The sequence below is a fragment of the Mesoplodon mirus genome (assembly GCF_964341445.2).
Source record: "Mesoplodon mirus genome assembly, chromosome: 3".
Lineage (NCBI taxonomy): Eukaryota > Metazoa > Chordata > Mammalia > Artiodactyla > Ziphiidae > Mesoplodon > Mesoplodon mirus.
In genome coordinates this window covers 97,992,280-98,007,537 of record NC_138978.1, presented here as the reverse complement: position 1 = coordinate 98,007,537, position 15,258 = coordinate 97,992,280, and positions in this window count along the sequence as shown.

The window sequence follows — 15,258 nt, the reverse complement described above, 5'->3', positions numbered from 1 at the left end:
GTATCTATATTAAGCAAAACTTGAGTTTATACTGTCTTCAACTCTAATCCATTATCACATGGATCACTGTAGTCTCCTCTCCTTGCCTATCTATAATCTCCCTCTTCAACAGTGAGAAACTTGCCTTCCATAATCTGCCATGTACTTACTTAATTGTTCAGTTGTGATTTCAGAATTGTTACCTTGTACCCTTATCAGGAACAACTTCATCAAGTAGAATACAGTGCCTAGGTACAGTTTATTTTGCCTTTAAGACCAAGTCTCCACTCTTTCTAAAGTCTTAAGTCAATACTTCTTTCTCTCACCCCCTCAGTGAGGTTGGTTCATACATCTGGTTAGTATGTGTGCATGTTGGTTCATAATACATTAGTCTTTTATAACATTCTGTTTTCCATACTGAGGTTCTCAGATCCTCTAAACCATTTTTTTAAATTTGCATACATTAAGCTTTATTCTTTTTGCTGCAAAATTCACCCAATTTATGTGTATAAGTCAATGGTTTTTAGTATATTTATAGAGTTTTTCAACCATCAGGACGTCTACCTCTTAATATGGCAGCAGTGGGAAAAATAGCAAAGTTTCCCTGTGTTGTGAGAACATCTGATGCTTTATTAGCCTGATCTATATATACTTGATTTCTACTTAATGAATTAGGGCATTTAGACATGCTGAACTTTGTTTTGGTGCCTAATAGGTTACCTAATTTTGATGAACAGCTCAAATCACATAGTTACTTGTTCCATGGTCAGTCTGTTCCAATAATAAACCAAGAATTGTTTCTTAAAGGGAGAATAGTTACTTACTAAAGACGAAGTTTGCTTCAAAGTCTGTGAGACTGAGCTATGATTTTCTTAATGTGAATTGCCAAAGGCTCCAGTCAGCCAGAGACATTCTGATATCACTTAATCTGCCTTACTATAAGGATCATGTGGTACAGCAATTTTCTCTGCATCTTGAACAGCTGGAGAGAGCACATTTGATTTGGTATATAATACCTCCCCAAAAAATAAAACCAAAAGTAACCTGCCATGTATTTCACCTGTTTAATAATGTTAGGATGTCCATGGTGCAGGAACCTATCACTCAAAGAGGAGCACTAGATTACTGGGTCAGTTCTGGAAATTATGGTAAGCTTTGAGTTATGGAAAGAAGTTATAAATGCTCAGCAACATTAGCCAAGGTCATAGTGAAGTTAGAATGCAGCTTTTGATGAGGTCAAAAAGTACAGGAAGCAGTCCCTGGGAAGAGGCTATTAGACATATGTCTTCAGTAGAGGGAAAATATCTTTATTTTTTAAATTGGACGAAGGTGATTTTTTTCCAGGGAGTTTCTGAGACTAATATTTAGGATGGGGTTCAAGAGCTAAAGATGGATAGAAACCTTGTCCTTAATTTCCGGGACTGCATGAAATATCTTTTAAAAAAGAAACAATTTTTTAAAATGTTCCTATAACATCATAGAAATATTTGTCCAAAAATCTCTCCTTCAGTTTAGAGCTTTAATTGCAGATATTATTGTATACCAATTGATTTGGCGGCTCTGTATTTGCAATTTGTATCCTTTTTTTAGGTTAAAATCTGAACTTTATGCTTTTCTAACTGATAAAAACAAGGATACACCAAACTCCACCAATGTTTACTAAGAAAATGTGGAAATCTCTCTAAAGCTTATTATTGGTTCTATTGTGGAAAACCAAATGTGGCCATTTAGAAATATATAAAGAAGGTAGTAAGGAAACAGATAGTAAAGTCATAATAGAAAATAGTATAAGATCTATCAGATTTCAGGTAAAGAAGTAGACTAATTTAGCCAGACTGAATTTGCCTGGTAAAGAAAAACATGTTTGCTAGAGCAAAGATGAGAGAGTAACCATTTTTTCCACCTTGAAAAGCTATTTTTATTCATGTTCTAGTCAACCTGTTAATCCAATCCATGATATGCTAACACTTCAGTGCATTTTAAAAGGGTCTTTCTGTTTTCTCTCTAACCTTGAGAATTCCAGGAATGTCCCTAAGGGAAGATATATTTGGCAGGTGGGGTCTCTTGGTATTTCTCAGATCATAACACCTACTCATATGGCCAGTCTTGTGTGCCATTGGAATCTAACAGGTATTTTTTCTGAAGTGTAACTACGGAGTTAAGGGGGAAAAATCATTTATAGTTGAAGCCTTGACTTTTCCCTGATGATTTGAGTGAGGCTCTGTTTGTTGTCCTTCAAATCACAATATATGTCAACATATTTGGAGCAAAGCTGAGGTGAAGATAAGGGCCAAGAATGCAACTCGGTAGTTGTAATCCTACATATTTAATTGGTCTAGTACTTCCACTTTTTAGGTAGCTTGTTAAAGATGGTAATAATAATACCGTGATGATTAATTTTGTGTGTCAACTTGGCTGGACTATGGGATGCCCAGATATTGGGTCAACATTATTCTGGGTATTATATAGGGTGTTATATCTGTGAGGGTTATATTAGATGAGATTAACATTTAAATTGGTGGACTTTAAGTAAGGTGATTGACCTCCATAATGTGAGTGGGTGTCATCCAATCAGTTGAAGGCCTGAATGAAATAAGAATTCTTTCCTGCTCTGGAGCAAGAAAGAATTCTATAGCAGATGGGCTTTGGACTTGAATTAAAACATCAGCTCTCCTGGGTCTCTAACCTGCCCGCCTACCCTACAGATGTTGGATTTGCCAGCCTCCATAATCTTGTAAGCCAATTCATTATAATAAATATCTTTGTATATCATATATAATATAACAAATTTCCTTATGTATATTTTATACATAATAAATTTCTATATATAAATATATATATAAAACTCCTGTTTATGTATCACTTTACATTTAACTTGGCAATAGTTTCTAAAGTGACTTCCTGTTTAGCATCTTATTTAATCTCTGTGAAATCCCTATAAAAGAGAGAGAAAATATATTATCAATATCCTGTTTTTACAGTTAAGAAAGAAAGACTTGGAAGGGTCATCTGAGTTGCTCAAAACTCTACAGTCCAAAGGAAAAAAGACTGGATTTGAGCTCAGGACTTCAGTGTAGTTTTGATTCCACTAGACTAGCTATTTAGCTAGAGACCTGTTAATAACCTTGATGCTCAGGTTGCACTTCATATGAATTAAATAAGAATGTGAGGGTGTGAGTCAAACATTAGTACTTTTTAATGTACTAATGTCATCTGGATTCCCAGGTGATTCTAATATTGAGCAAAGTTTAGAAACTACTAGTCTTTTAAATCACTATTTTGCCTGACAATTATTTATTCCTTTTCAGGATATGTTTCTAAGGCATCATTAATACATATTCTCACTGGTTTCTTACAATGAATTTTATTCACAGAAATGGTGAATATTATCCCTAAATAGAGACACATAAAATTAAATGTAATTAGTAGGTTTTTATCAGTGAAATCTCATATGCTAGAAATATGTGAAAAATAAATTGGCATTTATAAGTCCTACGAGAACACTGATTAAATTCTTAGCTTCCTAATTTTATCAACCTAGTTATCAAGAAAAATAAAAACTAAAACAAAAATACAATTCCTGAAAAAATTTTATCTTTCTAAGCCAAAATTCCTGTTTATTTCTTTTGGGAACTACTTTCAAAGTTAGCTACTTATCTCATTCTCTTATTATCATCTCTACTCCTTTCCTGTTTTTTTCAAAGGATTTTTGCTAATAAGATCAGAGGAGAACAAGCAACTTTTGCTATCAGTGGATATGAAAGAAGGTCATGGATATCAAGTATGCTACTCTGTGCTTTTTGTAAATCAGGAGTCCAGGAATCCAAGCCTAATTTGGCAGGATTTTCTGTGCCCAGTAGGCCAAGGGAATCCAATTCAGAATACTCCAGGAAGTCTGTCCTCATTGGAACCAGAGACTGGTATGATAATGCTTTTGAGGTAGTCCAAGTGGAAAATTCAGTCAAATGTCCAGGTTGCCCATCAGGTACAGTTTTGTTATCAACAACAAACTTCAAAGCTTCTGGCTCTAGTCAAAGGAGTAAGTGTTTTTAAAAAACAATAATAAAAATAAAAAACCTTCTTAGTGGTTCTGGACAGGTGGGCCCTCCGAAAGAGAGAGAAGTTGGTAGCAAGGAGGATAGAATTCTGTGAGTGCAAATAGAGCAAGTTAGTATCTTACAAACAACCAGAGGGTAATCTTAGAGCAAGAATTCTTAGAGCAAGGTAATTCTAAGAGCAAGAATACAATTGAGTCCTTACTCATTTCTGGTGGGTTCTTTGAGTGTTTGGCCACTGAAGTTCTAAAAAGTAAGAAAATAGCAGTGAGAACTCTCGGATGATTTAGAAAAAAAAAGTCTCTCTGACATATTGACTAGTTTCAGTGAGATTTGGTGGGGGGGGGCATTTTTTCTTTTTGTTTTTTTGCTCAAGTGAACTTGGGCAGGTCAGTTTCATTCTTTTAAGTATAATCAGTAACATTTCAGCATTAAGAAAAACATATCTGTTTCTGTAGCAGATGTCACCTAGCAAATTTGATATGCGAAAACTTACTACACTAGAAAACCTCAGAGAATATGTTAGGATGACCTATGAGGGTAAATCTATCTTTTTACTATAGGTACAACAAAATTCTCTTGAATGTGATCCAAGATAAATTAGTTTTACAGTATATTCTGCTCTAGGGTGACTAGGGATTATAGAATTGGCATTGGATTCAGAGTCACAAAACGCATTCTCTTCTTGGCTCTTCTGCTAATTAACTGTGCACTTTCAATGTCTCAATTTCCTAATCTATTTATAAATGGACATGAATATACTTTCTCTGCCATACTGCCATAGGTTAATGTAAGAGTCAAATATGAAAGTTCTTTGCCAAAAATAAAGTCTGAGGCATTATTTTTCATGCAAACTTTCTAAGCATGCACTTTCACCTCTGTGTAAGAATGTAAAAAAATCCACCTATTGCCTATGCCACCCTTTTGAAACAATGGTGTGCATACTTCAGGAGATACATTGTGGCATGCTTTAATGCCACAGGATAAACCCAGCATACTTTATACAGTGTCAATTTCACAAGAATATTTGGGAAGAAGTTTGATACTTTGATAAGTAATACATATGTCCTGTATTCATTATTAACATACAAATTTCTCCTGAATTTTAAATATAACAAATGAGACTTCAAAGTAATTTTAACTAGTGGCATGTAGCTTTAAGATCCTTCTAGAACCCTGAGGCACATATATTTATGTTCCTCTTTGCTATTAGGGACAGTTAGGCAGAACAATTTATGGAGCCCTAGTACTGCATCAAATTTAAACTCTTCCATTTGGTATATGAGGCCTTCTATAATATTGGGTCTAATTATCTCTTGATTTTCATTTCTATTACATCCTATGACTCATATATGTTCTGACTGGTATGTCTCCTCCTACCTGTTACAGAATGACTTCTGAGATGGATTCAGTATTTCATAAACAGTTTGCTCTATAATATACTTGCACACTTCCCTTACACTAAACTTGCTTTATCCTAGGTACCTAGAAAAGGGAACTAGGCCCATTTATTTATTGTGGTGTGTGTTTTTGTGTGTGTGTGTGTGTGTGTGCGTGTGCACGAGTGTGTGTGTGCATGTGTGTGTGTGAAAACTAAAAGATTTAAATGGCACCAATTGCTCAGGTCCTCCATTATTCTACCTCTGGCTATAAAGTCTGGGCATTCTTCCCCTCGTGGTGAAATTTTTCTGTATCAGACAATTATAAGCTTTCTCATACCATGGCTTATCTGTCAGCATCCTCAATTTCCTTATATGTTAAGAAAAAAAAAAGTACGGGAGTACAGATGATTCTCAGGAAAACTTTCTAACAGGATAGATGTTCATCTATGTTGTTGCATATATCAGTATTTCCTTTTTATTGCTGAATAGCAATTCCATTGTAGATGTATACATTAATTTGTTATTCACCAATTGATGGGCATTTGGGTTGATTCCATTGCTAGACTATTATGAATGAAGCTGCAATGAATAGTCATGAAAACAATCTGTGTAGGATATATGGTTTTGCTTCTCTTTTTTTTTTTTTTTTTTGCGGTACACGGGCGTCTCACTGTTGGGGCCTCTCCCGTTGCGGAGCACAGGCTCCGGACGCACAGGCTCAGTGGCCATGGCTCATGCGGCCAGCCGCTCCGTGGCATGTGGGATCTTCCCGGACCGGGGCTCGAACCCGTGTCCCCTGCATTGGCAGGCAGACTCTCAACCACTGCGCCACCAGGGAAGGCCTCGCTTCTCTTGAGTAAATAACTTGGAGTAGAATTGGTGGTCAAATTGTAAATTTGTTTTATCAGCTTTCCAAAATTTGTTTTATCATTTTATACTCCCAACCAACGATGTATGAGAGTTACAGTTGTTCCACATACTTCCCAATACTTGGTGATATCAGTATTTTTAATTTCAGTCCTTTTAGTTGATATGTAGTAGTACTTTTTGTGATTTTAATTTGCATTTCTCTGATGATGCATTGAGGATCTTTTCTTATGTTTATTAATAATTAGCATATGTTCTTTTGTGAGGTGTCCATCACATATTATACCTACATCTAATTGACTTGTTTGCCCTATTAATAATTTGCTTTATATATACAGGTCTTCTTTGACTTATGATGGGGTGACATCCCAATAAACCCATCTAAAGTTGCCTAAGTGGAAAGTGCATTTAATGCATCTAACCTACCAAATATCATAGCTTAGCCTACCCTACCTTGAATGTGCTCAGAACACTTACATTAGCCTACAGCTGGACAAAATCATCAACACAGAGCCTATTTTATAATAAAGTGTTGAACATACCATGAAATTTACAGTAAGCCCCCTACATACAAATGAGTTCTGTTCGGAGAGCATGTTCATTAAGTCCAGTTGGTTTGTAAGTCCGACAAAGTTAGCCGAGGTTCCTCACTAACACAATCGGCTATATAGTACTATACTGTGGTAGGTTTGTAATACTTTTCACGCAAATAATACATTAAAAAAAAATAAAGAAAACATTTTTAATCTTACAGTACAGTACCTTGAAAAGTACAGTAGTGCCGAAACCGCTAGGTGGCGTTTCGGGGGCTCTGAGGAGCTCAGTCCTATATGTCCCAGCGCAGAAAGAATTCAGCGAGAGGCAAAGTGATAGATAAGAAGTGATTTATTAGAATAGGACACTTGTGAGGCTTATAAGTAGGTGGGCGAGAGGGTGCCATGCCCTGAGAACTTAGTGGGTTACAATTTTACAGTCAAAGGAAAAGTGTGGAGGGGGAAAAGACCCCCTTCTTCCTCATTCTTGAGTAGAGGTCACGCTTCCATCATCAGCTCCTCCTCCAGGTTGGGTGGGGGAGTTTTTTTGTCCCTACATGGTCAAGCCAGGACTATCATGGCACTATGGAAAAATTATTTCAGGTCTCAGTACAATGAGGGTCTTTCACTTTGAAATGTCACCTTTCCATAAATTGCTGTCTTTTCTGTGTGCAGAGAGCATGTCCTTGGGGTCATTAGCTCACTGGGCAGGATGTGGGTCTCATACCACCATTGTTTTATTGTTTTGGGGCATGCCTCCTGCTTCTGTTGCATGGTTTTGTTGCTAAGCAAGCCTGCTTGGTTTTGTGGTTAAGCAAATGTGCTTTCTTGAGTGATTGTTAAATTACAGGGGTCTCCCATACTTCTTTCTTATAATCCTCTGGTGGGATTAACTATTTAATTACCTATTTTGTCCCTTTATTCTGTCCCTATCAGTACAGTACAACAGCTGGTACTTAGCAGTACCAGCTATATCACCACTGCTTTTATGCTTGCTTCCAGACATCCTGGGCTTGAAATAAAGATACTTTACTACTGTACTCTATACAGTACTGTATTGTAAAGCACAACCACTTCTAGAGGATGCACGCACATGACAATGTACGCCAGACATGTGAACTAACTTACGTGATTGGACGTGTGAACACACGTTAGTATCTTTGAAAGTTTTCAACTTGAAGGTTCATGTGTAGGGGACTTACTGTATTGACTATTGTACTGAAAGTGTACAGAATGGTTGCATGGGAACAGAATGGTTATGTGGGTACAGAAAGGTTGTAAGTGTATTGATTGTTTACCCTCTTGACCTTGCAGCTGACTGGGAGCTGAGGCTCACTGGCTCTGTGCAGCATTGCAGAGGGTATCATTCCTACTGCATATGGCTAGCCTAGGAAAAGATCAAAATTCAAAATTTGAAGTATGGTTTCTACTGAATGTGTATTACTTTCACACCATCGTAAAGTCTAAAAATCTTAAGTGGAACCAAATTTTAAGTTGAAACATTGTGAAGTTGGGGACTGCCTGTATATAAATCTGAAGAAGTAGAGTGAAATTTGTTCAGTTTCCTTCCCCTCTCCCCACAACCAAAATGGTTCTTCATCTAGTCACTTGGACAGGCAATTTGCTGCTCTTCTCACAGTGGCTTATGCTTTTATTCTGTAGAGAAGAAGGATCCAGGTGGGACTTTCTATTGTTCCACAGCTAGACTGTTCCCCCGCCAGATCTTTACCACAAATTAGACTTTCTCTGGACTCCAGCCCTGCCCATATGATGAAGTGCTTCCAGCTCTAAGAGCCTCTATTCTCTCACACTATCCTACACTCAGATTTAAGCAATTTGTTACGAATTTGGCTAAATTGTTCTTATCCGTTTTTGAATGCCAGCTCCTTCTCCTTCCTGTGTTCTGCCCTGGGTAAGCAATGCTTGTATCCTGTCTTTCTTTGGAAGTGCTTGTCTTTCCTCAGATTTCAGGCTATTTGATTGCCCTGCAACTTTAATTCTCTGATAAGTTCAAGAAAAATTATGATTTAATAGGTCGTGTGGCTTTATCTAGATGTTAGGTTAGGTACAACACTCTTTTCCACTTAGTACATACTAAGCAGAGACTGCAAGTTCCAATTCTTATAGCATTTAAAGTATTTAAATTATCCAATATATTAAACTTGAGAAATTAACAAATGGAAGGAGAATTTTATTAAACTCATTTATATCAGTGTTTAAATGTTTGAGAAATTTTAATTTGTTAAATTTTACATTTTTAAACTTTCAATTGGAAAGAATTATAGACTCACAGGAAGTTGATAAAATAAAGAGAGCCCTGTGTACCTTTTACCAGCTTCCCTGATGCTTATATTTCACCTAACTACAGTATAATCTCAAAGCCAGTAAATTGAAATTGGTATAATACTTTTATCTAGGTTACAGGACTTATTCAGATTTACCAGCTTTTATATATACTCATGTATGTGTGTGTGTATTCCTATACAATTTTAATTTATGTATAGTTTCATGTAACTACAACAATGCAGTAAGTTTTCATTACCACAAAGGAACTCCCTTGTGCTGACCATTATGCCATCATCTTCTGGCAAACACTAATCTGTTTTCTTCTTGAAAAGTTTGTCGTTTTCAAGACATTACATTTTGCCATTTCAAGAATGTTATGTAAATGAGATAATATAGTATATAATCTTTTGATATTGGCTTCTTATTTAGTGCCCTTAAGATTCATTCAAGTTGTTGGATGTGTAAGCAGGTTTCTCTGTATTTCTGAATAGTATTCCATTGTATGAATGCACCACAGTTTGTTTACCCATTCACCCAGTGAAGGATTTTTTTCCCCCAGTTTTTGGTTATTTTCAGTAAAACTGCTATGGGCATTTATCTATAGGACTTTTTGTAAAAATAAGTTTTAATTTCCCTGGGATAAATGTGCAGGAGTACAATTGCTGGGTCATGTGATGAGTTTACATAGTTTTATCAGAAACTACCAAACAGGTTTCCAGGGTAGCTGTACCATTTTGCATCCCACCAGCACTGTATTACAAATCTAGTTTCTTGGCATCCTTATCAGCATTTGATATTTATCACTATTTTAAAATTGTAACCATTTTAGAAGGTTTATAGTGATATTCCATTGTGTTTTTTGTCGCCTAATGGCTAGTGACTTTGAACAACTTTTTATGTGCTTTCTGCCATCTATATATTTTCTCTGATGAAAGGTCTGTTTATGTCTTTTGCCCATTTTCTAATTGCATCCTTCAGATCGTTTTGACTGTTTTTCTAAAGAGTACTTTATATATTCTAGATATATGGTTTGCACATATTTTCTTTCAGTTTTTAACTTGCCTGTCATACAATTGACAGTCTTTTGCAGAGAAAAATCTTTAATTTTAATGAAGTCCAATTTATTGATTACATTTTTTAATGAATTGTATTTTTGCTGTCATGTCCAAGAATTCCTTGCCTAGTCTTAGTTCTCAAGGATTTTTTTTCTTCATCTTCTTCCAAAAATTTTATAATTTTACATCTTTCAATTAAATCTGTGGTCATTTTGAGTTAATTTCCATATAAGGTGTTAGGTTTTATACAAAGTTTATTTATTTTGGCTATGATGTCTAATTGCAGCAGCATAATTGGTTGAAATAAACACATTTTAGCTGTAGGAATATTAATTATTTACTAATTAAAAGAATGTTATTTGCTTATAAAATTCAAAAAAGTAAAAAGCTACTAAGTGACTCTCATTGTTTTACTTTGGAAAAAGAACACTATTTTAATAGTATTCAAATGAATACAGATTAAAACTATAATAAGATACAGTCTTTCTCCTTCACTTATTGATTCTCTTCCTTTCTTTATATAGGTATGTGTTTCTTGTCTGTACCATTTTCCTTCTCTCTAAAGAACTCAACATTTCTTTCAAGGCAGACCTACTGGTAACAAATTCCTTCAGGTTTTGTTTGTCTGAGAAAGTTTTTATTCTCAGGATAAAAAAAAGTCTTTATGTTGCAGGATACTGAATTCTAAGATTTTTTTTTATCTCAACACTAAAAATTTCACTCCATACTCTTCTTTCTTGGTGTTTTAGTTCATTCAGACTGCTGTAACAAAATGCTGTAAGCTGGTGGCTTAAAAAACAACATGGATTTTTTTCCTCACAGTTCTGGAGGCTGAGGAGTCCAATATCAAGGCACCCGCAGATTAGGTGTCTGGTGAGGACCTGCCTCCTGGTTCACCAATAGTCATCTTTTTGCTATGTGCTACTCTTTTGGATCACTTTTATCAGGACACTAACCCATTTATCAGGGCTCCATCCTCATGACTTAAATACTCCAAAGCCTCACACCCAAATACCATCACAGTGGGGGGTTAGGATTTCAACATATGAAGTTTTTTGAGTGGTGGGGGTGTGGGGCATAACCATTCAGTCTGTGACACATAGTTTCTGAGGTGAAGGTGGATGTAATTCTTATCTTTATTCTTCTATGGGTAAGGCATTTTTTCTCTCTGGCTTCTTTCAGGATTTTTTCTTTGTTTTTGATTTTCTGTAGGTTGAAAATGATATGCCTATCATATAGGCATATCTGTAGGTTGTCTTTGGTATATATCCTGCTTATATGCTCTGAGCTTCCTAGCAGCAAAGCAAAGCTTCCTGGATCTGTGGTTTGGTGTCTGACATTAATTTGGGGGAAATACCCAATCATTTTTGTTTCAGATATTCTCTTCTTTTTCTCTTCTCCTTCTGGTATTCCCATTACCTATATGTCACACTTTTTGTAATGTGTACCACAGGTCTTCAATATTTTGTTCTGGTTTTTTGCTTTTTGCTTTTTTGTTTGTTTTAGTCATTTTTTTCTTTGCTTTTTCAGTTTGGGAGCTATCTATTGTGGTATCTTCAAGTTTAGGAATTCTTTCCTCAGCTGTGTGCAGTCTACTAATATGACCTTCAAAGGCACTCTTCATTTCTGTTACAGTGTTTTTGATCCTTAGCATTTCTTTTTGTTTTTTTCTTAGAATTTCAATTTCTCTACTTATATTGCTCATCTGTTCTTGCATGCTATATACTTTATTTGTTAGAGTGCTTAGCATATTAATCATAGTTGTTTGAAATTCCTGGTTTGGTAATTTCAACATTGCTGTCATATCTGAGTCTGATTTTGATGGTCTGTTTCTTCCAGCTGTGTCTTTTGCCTTTGAGTGTGTCTTGTAATTTTTTCTTGATAGCTGTGCTCAATGTACTGGGTAAAAGGAACTGCTGTAAATAGACATTTAGTAATTTGGTGGTAAGGTGTGGGGAAAAGGGAAGCATTTTATAGTCCCGTGATTAAGTCTTATTCGTTTAGTGGGTCTGTGCCTCTAGACTGTACTTTTGCACATGCTTTTCAGTCCTTTAGGTGGGACAAGAAGGCTAAAGGATGCTAGAGTTGGATATTTCTCTTCCTCCATGTAGAAGACTAAAGCTGACTAAAGTGGTGTATATCTCTTCTCCCAGCGTTGCATGCTTCCAACATTGCTCTTCCTTCTCTGTCATAAAAACAAGATAGGACTATTCTTTCAGCTTGGGTCCTGCAATGAAGACAATATGAAGCAAAGTACAAATGAACTCTGAAGGACAAGTAACATGAGGAAGAAATCAACCTTTATTGTTGTAGGCTACTAATATTTGGGTGTTATTACTGCATAATAACTTTGCAAAAGTTATTAGTGAAATTAATATAAATTCAAAATGAACTAAAGCACTAGTATGAACAATTGAGCCTCTCCACACCCATTCAAACTCTAAGATAAACTTTTTCTTTTCTTCTTTTCTCCTTTACTTTCATTCTTTCTATATTCATGCTGTGTGTGTGTTTGTGCCACTCACACACATAAAAATTTGGTCATCCATAGTAAAAGCAAATATGTTTTTAATAATTTTAGAACTGATCATTTAAAACACTGCACACTCTTAAGCTGAAACAGAAACTTGGAAAAGCTACTGTAAAGTTAACCTTGAAAAATGAAAGAAACCAACTGAAAAAATATAGGTGGAGTCAATTAGATCATTGGAATGGCTATGGCAAGCAAAAGAAAAGTTTTAATTTCCTTAGTTTTATAAGTGTTCAATTTTATTTATTCTCTCTCTCTTTCTCTCTCAATTCTTTTGGTTGCTTAGGATGAGTGTGCATTTCATGGACATGCTGAGAACACAGGACTGATTGCTATCCTATTTATTGTTGTGGTTGTCTTAATCTAGACTAGGTCCACTTTTGAAGTCTCTCAAATGCAAAGTCGATTAAATATCAAATGCTATGCTTATTCAAAAAATATAAACAGCATTTTCTTTATGAAGTAATATAAAGCAACATTTTATAATTCTCTTGGTATTATATACTCTAATACATTGTTTTCAATCTCATACATATTCAATGGGGCATACAATTTTAGAAATTAAATTAATTTTAGAAATTAATTAGAAATCTAATCTCTAATCTCATATTTATTCTAGTGAAACAAAGAGAAAGTAAAATGTTTGTAAAAGGTTTCTGTAGCTTTTTTCTATGCTTCCTTATTAAACTTCTCCTACTATTCAAAAGATGGCAGTCTTAAGTGTTTAAAATGAATTTGTAACAAGAACTTCCTTTCTCCCCATCCCTCTTTCTTTCTACCTCTCTTTCTCTTTATCACCACACTGTCATATTTTCTCTCCCTCTCTCTCTCTCTCTCTCTCTCTCTCTCTCTCTCACACACACACACACACACACACAACTGGTATCCTAGGTTTCCTTGCTGTTGGGAAACCTAGGAGTAAAAAATAAAGCATCTTCTTTCTCTATGTTCACCCCGTTCCTTAAAAGTCCGAAGTTCTCATTATATTTTTAAAGGTCTGAGTTTCCACAAGTAACACATTCAAGAGGGAAATGAACAATATTGTTTTTAGGCTGAATCTTCCCGGAGAAGGAGTCAATGAAAGTGATTTTTCAGTGGGAGTGAAAGATGTGGCTAGCCCAAGGGTATGAAGTTACATGAGGTTTGCAAAGGGGGCTTTGACGTTTTGCTTGCTATGGAAACCTGTGTTCTGATGGCACATATTACCTCACGCTGGAAATGGGATTGAAGATTGCTGTGTGCTGCCACATAGGGGCCAGTGGAGAGGACTGGGGTGACAGGAATCTCTGAGTTTGGTTAAATTCAGAGAGAACCAGTTCCTAAGTGGCAGTCAACCTCATTGCTCAATTACAGCAACGTGAAGCTAAAAGAGTGATGATAAAGTGGAAATAATGATGGACTGTTTTTCAGACATCATATAAAGTCAGGATTTTAAAAAATATTTCATGGGGAAGAATTCCATTATTGACTGAATTGAATTTACTTTCCAGCAAGCTATGTAAAGCTGTGGAGGATAGTTGATTTAGAAAGATGAATCAACATGAAATTTCTTAGACTTGAATATTATGGAGTAAAATTAATACCAATTGTTCATGGGACAAATTGGGGATTTTCAAAAAGTTTTGTGCAACATGTATTTATAAGGAAGACTAATTATAATACTTAGAATTGGGGACAGCTAATTTTGAGATAGTAAGTATTACCATTTTGGACAGTTAATGGATAGTGGGCACTCTCATAAAGCCCTGTGGATTTTGAGATGAGATTAAATGTGAAGGGAGTTTATAGAATATTTTAAGAACTGTGAACAGATATGTAAAGGTTGGCAGAATGGTCAGTAAGGGAAGATAAGTTAGCCTTTTTGAATTAATTTCTCTTTGATTCCCAAGAGACTACAGAGAAGTAGCGGGCATAAAAGTGCATATTTAGGTCCCCTATCTCAGACTCTAAATTTCAGAAATAACCATTTCCATCTGGGAGAGGAACACACACAAGTCAATGTCCTCGGTGTCCTCTAGAAGTATTTTTCAAATTGCCTTTTGGGACCCATTAGTGAATTATGAAATCAATTTGGAGAATCACAACAGTCATTGTTTAAGACATCAAATGAAGTACAATAGAATAAAACAAATATCTGATCACATCACATATAGTAAGAGTCTATTGCTTTATTTTTATTATGTATTTTATATACCTCTAAATACATACAAATTTGTATGATGGATCACAATGAAAGCTGTATTTCTGACTAAAGTTCAGATCAAATGAGTTGGAGCCCTCTGTCGTATTTTGTGGAAACTTCCATATTCTCCAAACTTGAATATCATTGACACATAGGCTGAAATGTTTTGACTAGAAGTAGAGAAGATTGCTTTTCCAATGAAGAAAATAATACTTTCCCAAACTAAGGATTTTTGAAGAAGATAAAACTTCTGGGTTGATTGAGAAGACATTGGAAAGAATTCATTGCTAGGGGAATGGAAATTATCTGAGGTCATGGAACACTAACAATGATGAAATGGGATGAGTGTCTCAGAGTTTGAGGCTATTTGATTCTCAGAAGTGTTCAGT